This window comes from Poecilia reticulata, chromosome 2, assembly GCF_904066995.2.
Source record: "Poecilia reticulata chromosome 2, P_reticulata-male-v2, whole genome shotgun sequence".
In the NCBI taxonomy this organism is placed as follows: domain Eukaryota; kingdom Metazoa; phylum Chordata; class Actinopteri; order Cyprinodontiformes; family Poeciliidae; genus Poecilia; species Poecilia reticulata.
Genome location: NC_088831.1, coordinates 44,127,576 through 44,136,646, shown reverse-complemented (window position 1 = coordinate 44,136,646; position 9,071 = coordinate 44,127,576). Strand labels below are relative to the sequence as shown.

The window sequence follows — 9,071 nt, the reverse complement described above, 5'->3', positions numbered from 1 at the left end:
TTCTGCTCCTGGACTGGGAACGTTTCTGCCCCTGGACTGGGAACGTTTCTGCTCCTGGACTGGGAACGTTTCTGCCCCTGGACTGGGAACGTTTCTGCTGCTGGACTGGGAACGTTTCTGCTGCTGGACTGGGAACGTTTCTGCTGCTGGACTGGGAACGTTTCTGCTCCTGGACTGGGAACGTTTCTGCTCCTGGACTGGGAACGTTTCTGCCGCTGGACTGGGAACGTTTCTGCTCCTGGACTGGGAACGTTTCTGCTCCTGGACGTCCTCAGAGGAAGATGAGAGCAGCGACACTCCAGCCAGTCACCTGTTGAAACATCAACGCTCTGAGTTGGAAACGTTTGGACCAGAAAACCGAGAAACATTTAAAAAGCATCGGTTGGAAGCAAACCATCGATGACGTCTTCCACTGATTACTGCAGACGCTTCCTGGTTTTATATTTATTTCCTGTTTAAATGTTTTGTTTTTTGTGTTTGTCCAAACTTTGTCACGTCGGCTAAAATGGTCAATTCAGAAGAACTAGAGGGCCAAAAAAGAAGAAAGCTAATAAGGTAACGTTTTGTTTTTTGTAGAAAAGGAAGGTTATTAATCGTAGATCCTAAATATAAAAATGAATTTTCAGATTTTCCATATTAAAAGAAAGACATCTAGTTTTCAAATTATTTTGGGCTCAATATAAATATATATATATATTCTGTTATAAAATCATAATTTAGTCACTTTCTTTTAAAATCTATGCTCCTTTTAGCCAAATTCAGAAAATTAAAGCCGATTTTGGTTCAGTGAAGTCGGTAAAACCTGGATTAATGTGGTTCTGCTTATTATTAAAGTTTAAAAAAGACACTTTGTGTTACATTTTTCCACTATGATAAAATAATACTAGTCATAATTTCACCATGATTTAAAAATAAGAAGGGGGCCACAGAAAGTGAGTCAAAAGGGCCACAAATGGCCCCCGTGCCGCAGTTTGGACACCCTGTCTTCAGATAAAGGATGAAATTTAATTGTGGTATTTGCTGCATCTTTTCTAAAGATGCTGATGAAAGTGAAATGTTCTGATCAAATAAAGGACATTTTTTGACTTGAGCACAAGCTGAATGATTTCTACTGTCGTTATTGACCCAATATGTGATTTAATGACTAATCAGTGATATTTGTAAGTTATTTAAGCGTTTTAAGGAGGATCTCCTCCATGTGTTCAAGTCTCCCAGGAATCCGCTCGTCTCTGAGTTTCGTTCCTTCGCTGGGAGCCGATATAATCCCTCCTGCTGCTGGGTTTTCTCTGCTGTTTCCTGCTTTTATTGCAGCGCCGCAGCTTTGAGCTACAGGTTATAATTTTCGGCTCAATGCGGCTTTAATGTGGCGCTCTGAAACAAAAAGACAGCAATATTCTTCCAGGAAGGACGAGGAGGCAACGATTCCTGCAGCAGCTCTGGATAATAACAGGGACTGGAGTCGCTCCAGACTGGATCGTTTCTTTTTACTGGTGGAAAATGTCCAAGAATGATGATGATGATGATGATGATGATGGATTTATGCATGCGTCATGCGTCTCCTGTCCAAAATGGACCCAGTTCTGTCCACCTGTGATGATCCCAGGATGATCTGGAGAGCCTGTTATAGACTCTCCAGATCATCCTGGGAGATTCTGGAGCTTTTCCAGGAGAACAAGAGACTTTAAATCCCTGCAGCTAGTTCCAGGAACGCTCCAGGACCATTTCCCAGGACGTTGCACCTACAGAACCCGGCCGACTGAGACTCGCTTTCTTTACAAGTTTAGGAAACGATGCGTCGTGTTTGGAAAGATGCAGGAAGCATCGTCAACGTCGTGGTTGTTCCTCAGGTTCAGATAACTAGAAATCAGTTTCTCAGTTTCCTTTCCAAGGGCCTGAATGGCTTCGGCTTCAAAGTTCATCAGAGTGAAACTCTGAAGACAAAAATAAAACACCTGGTTCCTCAGATCAGACGGTTTTTATCGTTCTGCTTCACCTGCACTTAAATAAATCTATTTTCCAGAGATAAAGAACCAGATTGGATCTGAAAGAGTAAAAGTCTTCTGCGTATTTAATGAGACGTCCTCAGAATAAACTAACATTAATGCTTGATGTCGGCCATTTTAAAAACGGACTTCCTGTCAGGCTTTGGTAAATGTTGCTGCTTTGCATCATGGGCTGATTTTCAGTCAGTGTTTTCGCTCACAGGCCTCGATCTGCACACGTTTCCTGGGGAATAACGTGATAGACGCCATTATGCCGGCGGCTCTGAGACAAGGACGCACTATTCAGATTCACAGGAAGCGGCTGGGAGGTGGTGGTGACCTCCAGCTCTCAACTCCAGAAAAGTTAGAGAAGGAAATTCATCTGTTATGCAGCTCCTTGAAAAAGAAGCATAACGTCAGTTTGTAGTTCATGAAATAAACATGTGAACCTGAAACTGCTTCATTTCAAATCCTTTATGTAAATCAGGACTTTATCCAAGGATGAACCAAACTGTATTTAAAGGAACAGTAACTTTGGAAGGAAATGGAAATAATTTGATTTTCTGTAAAGCAGCCATGCAGATCAGCAGTGAAACCAGAACTGATGTGGACAAAATGAGTTTAAACTTGTGGGATTTAAATAGTTTGATGATATTTGAAGTCTTAAAGTCTGAAGCACCAAAGTAATTAGAAACACAAGAACAACGTCGCTGGAAAAACGACTTTAAATAAACGTGTCGGTTCGATCTTTCTGAAAAACGTGGAGCCAGAAGTGTTAACAAGCTCAGAGAATCAGTCGTTTCACAGCTTTTGGCGTTTTGAAACGGATCCAAGAGTTTCTGTTCAAATTGGTCCCAGTTTGAAGTGATGACTGAGGTCAAAGTTCTCCTCAAATAACGGTCAGCTAAAATAAACCGTGCAGGAAAAAAAGACTATTTTATATCATGTTGTCAAGAGAGACTATTCACTTTCCAACAACAAATTTAATTGTTTTTCCCCCTAATAGACATTTTTCCCCCTTTGAAGCTGGAAAAGGCAGCAGATAATGAACATTGCCACATATTTTGATATAAATAATCAGTAAAAAAATTATAATTTAGCAGCAAAAACGTTTATGCAAAATTAGCAAACGGTCATAAAGAAGCTGCTTAACTGTAGAAACAACTTTTTCAACCACTTTGCTGAATATCTAAGCCTTTACGCACTAACGTCAGTGTTTTCTGTTATACTGTTTAAATTAAATTACTCGGATAACAGTAGCTGAATATTTAGCTTAGCTCTGCTTTAGCCGTGCTACAACCCGGAGCCGCTGGCTGCACTGCCCCCTGGTGGCGCAGAACCGGTAAAACAACTTAAAATTCAGTTTGTGTCAACAGATTTTTTTAAACAAACATTTAGAAAAAAATAATTTTGGCTCCTGAGACTTTAAATCATTAACATTCAGGTTTCAAATAAAGTAACTTATAAAATATCTAAAGTTTTATAAACAAGCTGTTGTAGACTAAGCAAATTATCGACTAAAATTTTTAGATTTAATTAATTTTTAAGAAAAAACTAATAAATTATCTGATGTTGAAAAGTTGTACATTTGCAGTAAAAAACGTTTTATATAAATTTCACATATTCTACAGGAAAAAAATGGAATTTGAGATAAAAAAAAAAAAGTAATAAATTTGTCTCTTCTGGCATTTTTTGTTTAAATCTCAGCAGATTTAAGTTTGTTTTTATCTTGAAAACTTGCTGTCATTATGTCAAAGATACTTATGGGAGGAAATTTCTCAGGTTGAATATTGAAAATGTGTTCCTTTGTGGAAATTTTGTCATTTTTTTCTCATAAAATTACAACCTGATTAATATCCAAACATTTTTCTGGAAAATATGTGAAATTAATCCCCAAATTGAGCCGTTTTTTAGATCAGATCATTTCTCAGGTTTTTCTTGAATATTTGTGAAATGAATCTAAATAATTCTGGGATGTTTGGAGGAAAGTTACTCTTCCTTTTCTTTTTCTTCAAAGGCCCCAGAACGCCGTCGTATCGACGAAACGGCGAACATCCATCCATCCATCCATCCATTTTCTAACAGCCTTGTCCCTCAGTGGGATCGGGAGGGTTGCTGGTTCATCTCCAGCTGGCGTGCCGGGCGAGAGGCGGGGTCACCTGGACAGGTCGCCAGTCTGTCGCAGGGCAACACAGAGACACACAACCATGCACACACACACACTCACACCTAGGGGCAATTTGGAGAGGCCAATTAACCTGACAGTCATGTTTTTGGACTGTGGGAGGAAACCGGAGTACCCGGAGAAAACCCACCATGCACAGGGAGAACATGGAGACTCCATGCAGAAAGACCGGGAATCGAACCCAGAACCTTCTTGCTGCAAGGCAACAGCTCTACCAACTGCACCACTGTGCAGCCCGAAACGGCGACCAGCTTAAGGAAATGAACCTCCAGCTGGTGACGACGGTTTTCTGGATCTGAAGCAGGATTTCTTTTCTTCCGCCCTCGTCTCCATCTCCATGACCCACAGCCAGGCTGGAACCTGTCATGTCCGATCAGTTGACCCCATTAAAAACCAGCAGCTTTCATTGTTCTCCGCCGCGCAGCGTTAGCTTGGAGCGTTTTCCGCTTCCTGGCGTCTGATTTTCCTCCATTGGACCAGAAATCAGAGTAAAAACTTCTTAAACACGGTGGAGATTCTGTTCGCATCATCTCCTGCCTCACGATGCCACAATAATAAAACTACTAATAAAAATAAAATCTGTCTTTATGATATGCAACGTGACAGTCAAAGAAACGTCTGTCAACAAATCACAAACCCAACATTTCTCATCAAATTTAGTTGAAAAATACCAACTAAATATTAAATAATTATAGAAATGTCATTTTAGCTCAGAGCTTTAATGAACATGTATGTTTTCTGGGTGAAACGTCGACATCTAACCCGTCTGTAGGAAGGAAATCATTCTGCTCCAGTTCCTGAAATAAAGATATGCATGAAGTCCTGCAGCGGCGGCAACCGGAGCCAATACGGTAAACATCAACCTACCAAGACAACAAGGACGTTAAAACAATCCTGTGATGTCATTTTCGAAAATGTGGGAAACATTTACCTTCCACGCAGCTCCAACTTTTCACACGCCGCCTTTAATCCTAAAATGTTTCCTGAGCTCCCAGACTATGTCCCAGTTTGAGGCGCTGGCGAGCCACTGGTCAGGACGTGAGGTCATGCAGGCGATGGATCACGACTCGTGACGTCACGACGTCTGACACGCGACTCGTAGAGAAACCAGGATGTGGTTGAACGCTGGAGCCGATGGGCTGATTGTCATGTTTTTGCATCATCTGTATGAACAGATTATGACGAACCTCGGGGGGGGGGGTGTAATCTGGTGACGTGAAGCTCTGACGTTGATTTACCGCTCTTCACTTCTCATTCATGTAAAATCAACTAAAGTTTGAATTTTGACTTTTTGTGGACGATCCAGTCCAGCTGTAGAGAAATGTCATCATCATCATCATCTCAAGATGAAGAATTTATTATTCTGTCAAAACCCATGAAGGATGGAAGATTTAAAAGAGACGAAGATTTAATTAGATTCCTTATATTTAATTTAATGTGTTGCATCCCACAGTACATTAATTTTTATCTTTTCTGAGTGAAGCTCTGCTGGACGTCCATTAGTTTATGTTTCAGTTGCTCCACCGAGCCGGGTTAAAACCGGAGTGAAGAAAACCCAGAAACCAAACCAGGAGAAAAAAAACAACCCAGAATATTTAAACTTTTTATTCCATTTCCGATTCTAATTTCACTGAAATTATGAAAGGCACCGCTAGCTGAAAAGTTAGCTATGCTAACTGATGCGCTAATCATAAACATTAGTTCTGCTACAGCTAAACATGCTAGCTCGCTAAGCTCAACCCCGATGACACCCATTATGAGTTAATGACATAAAATGTGTAATAAAGTTATATATCTCCCCCAACAGGGTCATATTTGTCATAGGTACCTATTCGGTTTATGCTAAGAGTTGTTAAGAGTTAGCAAAAACGCGAAGACGCTAAAGGAAAAGCTAGCCCACTGTTAGCAGAGGTGCAAACGGCTCTGCGGGTTTAAAAACACATCGTTTATATTTAAACGGAGAATAAATCTCTTTATTATGTTAGTTCAGGTTCTACCTCCATGGAAACGTCAATAATTAATCTTTGAACGAATCAACTGTATTGATCAGGTTTAAGACTTTGAGCTTTTTTTTCTGGTTTAATCAGCCTGACACTCATTTCATGTCGTTGCTACATGGAATAAAATCCATACGAACCAACAGAATCAAGATCCGAATCGAATAAGTTATTACCAAATTAAAAAAAGTTCAGGATTTCCAGTAGCTACCAGCTAACAGAACGAACACTAATGAACTATGAAATTGAAAGCTTGTGTATTTATGCCAGGGGACTCTGCAGGAGCTGTTGATTTACTGATAACACATTTGCAATTTGTGCCCGGGTCAATACCGACACCGACACCGAGGCTGCAGCGCCGCTTTAACACGCATTTCCATTCTGTGCCTCTCGGTCTGATGATGTTTGTGCTGCTCAGTGTCTGCAGGTCATAGATAGGTTCTCTGCTGCAGCTCTTCCCTCTGCATGCAATATAGATGCTGCTCTGTATGCGCAGAGTTCATGTCCAAAGCAGCAGAATCACACACACAAACACAAAAATACCAGGATGTCGGTCATTAATAATCCATTACGAATAAAACCAACCTGTTCTGCTTCATTGTGTCCAGCAAATAAAAACATTTCTTCATGCTTTTTTCTCCCTCGTCTGTTCTGTTCAAACCTAACATCCTTCAACTGGTGCAGGCAGCGTGAAACCAACCGCTTCATACTGGGAAAACTGGGTTCTGGAAGGGAAGTAAATGACATGGCTCCGGGCGGAAATTAATTAACAATAATGTCTAATTAGTTACACCTGCTGCTCCGTCTTAAACACATTAAATTTAGACGCGATGACGGCTTTCACACCTTTGACTTTCACAGAACTCTGGCCAGACCTGCTTTCATTGTCTTCATTAATTAGCATTAGTGGACAAACTCCTGCTAAAAGTGGATTTTTGTTCAGTGCTTTAGTTGGCTTTAAAAACATTTAGCTTCCCCTAAAGTAAATTTTTCTGGATAAATTTACTGTTTCATAAGGGTTTTTCAAGGAGACATTTATAATTAATGCTCTTATTTTGAAAGGGTCGACGCAGTAGTTCCATTTCCTCTCCTTACATTTTCTTTTTTCCTCCAATAATTTAATTTCAAACAAGAAACACTGAAGAATAAATAAAACAAACTGGTGCTTGAGGGTCGAAGTGCTTCAAGGGCCGAAATGATTTGAGTCGAAGTTACCACTTTAGCATTAGCTTCTGCTAGCTGTCCCATTGGTCATGCACTTTAGCATTAGCTTCTGCTAGCTGTCCCATTGGTGATGTGGTTTAGCATTAGCTTCTACTTGCTGTCCCATTGGTGATGTGGTTTAGCATTAGCTTCTACTAGCTGTCCCATTGGTGATGTGGTTTAGCATTAGCTTCTACTAGCTGTCCCATTGGTGATGTGGTTTAGCATTAGCTTCTGCTAGCTGTCCCATTGGTGATGTGGTTTAGCATTAGCTTCTGCTAGCTGTCCCATTGGTGATGTGGTTTAGCATTAGCTTCTGCTAGCTGTCCCATTGGTGATGTGGTTTAGCTCTGAGTTGAAGTTAGCACTTTAGCATTAGCTTAAGCTAGCTGTCCCATTGGTGGCGTGGTTTAGCATTAGCTTCTACTAGCTGTCTCATTGGTGATGTGGTTTAGCTCTGAGTTGAAGTTAGCACTTTAGCATTAGCTTAAGCTAGCTGTCCCATTGGTGGCATGGTTTAGCATTAGCTTTAGCTAGCTGTCCCATTGGTGATGTGGTTTAGCATTAGCTTCTGCTAAATCCAGTGTTAGTGTCATTCTGTAACATTAGCAGAGCTAATGTTTATGACTAGTGCTTTAAGGTTAGCACAGCTAACTTTTTAGCTAGCAGTGATCATATCTCTGGTTTGATTATTAAAATCCGTTTTAATCAGAACTTGACATTCCTCAAATACGAAACGTGTCTTTCTCAGCCAGACAACATGGACATGAACGATCATAAAACTCTTCCAGTGGCTCACATGTGGATTTATAAGAACAAAAACCCTCTGAGAATCTCAGCCTTCCTGTTTTCAGCCATGATGTTAAGTAGGACAATTCATTCAACCTGCTGTACGTTTTCACCAGATAATAAACGACGTGGCACAGAATCTAATTTCATTTCCAATAAAACATTTTTCTTCATGACTGCATTTTCCGAGACGTATCGCAGAAATCAAATGGGTGGGCTTATGAATGATGGATAATCCCATAAAGATGAACAATGCAGATGAACCCAGTGGAGCTCCGTCTGCTTCCAGATGCCCTGGACGTCGTCTGAAGGCCCTCATGCTCACCTGGTGGCTGGTTGTTAATGAGGAATATTAAGGGGTTTTGTTACAGGAGCCAAATCCTGTGATAAAGGTCCATCATTAAAAGATGATTGATTGATAAGAATGAGTCCACAGTTTAAGCAGAAATTATCCCGTGTGAAACAAAATCTAAATATTTACTTAAATTCATCTTTCTGATCCTTTTCCTGAACTTTATTTCTCTCGTTTTGAACGTTGAATGCTAATCGGGTTGAACGTCAACGTTTCTGTTTTAAAAGTCGTTTACCGTTTCACACGAACAACTGATTGGACAGTAAATTCATGATTACTTAGTTTCTAATTAAACAAACTGATTTCAGTTGGTAAAAAAAAAAAAGAAATTACACCTTCTAGCTAACAAAAATAGATTCATGTTATTTTTGCTTCATAAAAGTTTTATTTTTTTTTGTGCAAAGAATCATGATGTTCATTAAAACCAATTAGGAAACAGTTAAATGTAAACATTAAGGAGTGAAAGAAGAGATTTCTGCTCATGTGTTTTATAAAAAAGGTCCCAATGTTCAGCTGTGAGCCGGTTTTTTTTGTGTTTGTTTTATGAATTATTTATTTATTTA

General features: G+C 40.0%; 1 long non-coding RNA gene across 5 annotated transcripts in view; it reads right to left on the bottom strand.

Annotated features, from left to right (window-relative positions):
* Nucleotides 1-216: 216 nt before the first annotated feature.
* LOC103461883 (uncharacterized) overlaps nt 217-9,071 on the bottom strand; it is a 44,097-nt gene continuing 35,242 nt past the window's right edge. Inside the window, exons 6-9 of one of the 5 annotated variants that reach the window (XR_014086704.1) lie at nt 6,750-6,889; nt 5,099-5,330; nt 3,976-5,030; nt 217-310 (exon numbers count right to left, since the gene is read on the bottom strand). This is a non-coding gene — a long non-coding RNA (uncharacterized LOC103461883). Of the gene's footprint in view, nt 311-3,975; nt 5,031-5,098; nt 5,355-6,749; nt 6,890-9,071 lie in introns of all 5 variants that reach the window. The other 4 variants (XR_014086707.1, XR_014086705.1, XR_014086706.1 and 1 more) reach the window with 4 other exon arrangements.